The sequence below is a fragment of the Dendroctonus ponderosae genome, unplaced genomic scaffold, assembly GCF_020466585.1.
Source record: "Dendroctonus ponderosae isolate FM_Combo_2020 unplaced genomic scaffold, Dpon_F_20191213v2 Dpon_F_20191213_7, whole genome shotgun sequence".
Lineage (NCBI taxonomy): Eukaryota > Metazoa > Arthropoda > Insecta > Coleoptera > Curculionidae > Dendroctonus > Dendroctonus ponderosae.
Window position 1 is genome coordinate 7553085 of NW_026018916.1, and position 515 is coordinate 7553599.

Sequence of the window (515 nt, forward strand, 5' to 3'; positions counted from 1 at the left end):
AAAATTTTGTTGATAAAAATTGTGATTGTATTGAAAGTAAGTTGACTTTACACATATTGTTAAAAGTTCAATAATGGTGTTAATGTTTAGTTGTGTGCGTTCAATGTTTAACCTTTATTAATTTAAACAATGAGATTAAGTCAAAGTCACATAACTGACTTAGGCACAGCATGCTATGTACCAAATATATTTGGAATTTGGAGTATAATTTAAAGGTGAAATAATATACAGGGTGGTCCATTTAAAATACGAAAATTTACACCTATTTTGGTTATAACCGGCAGGGTGGACATATTGAAAAAACTTCAAATCGCTTGCACTCCCGTATACTGTCTAATCTTGGAATTTCAGGTAATTAAACATGCGACACTGAAAGCGCATTCTGAAAAAACATACACAAATTGAAAATATTTATTTTAGATATTCCACAGCACCAAAACAAACTGTTACCAAGGTCTTAAAAGATGTACGTCCTCTACGAACATGTTTGGAATTTCAATCAACAGAACGAAGTA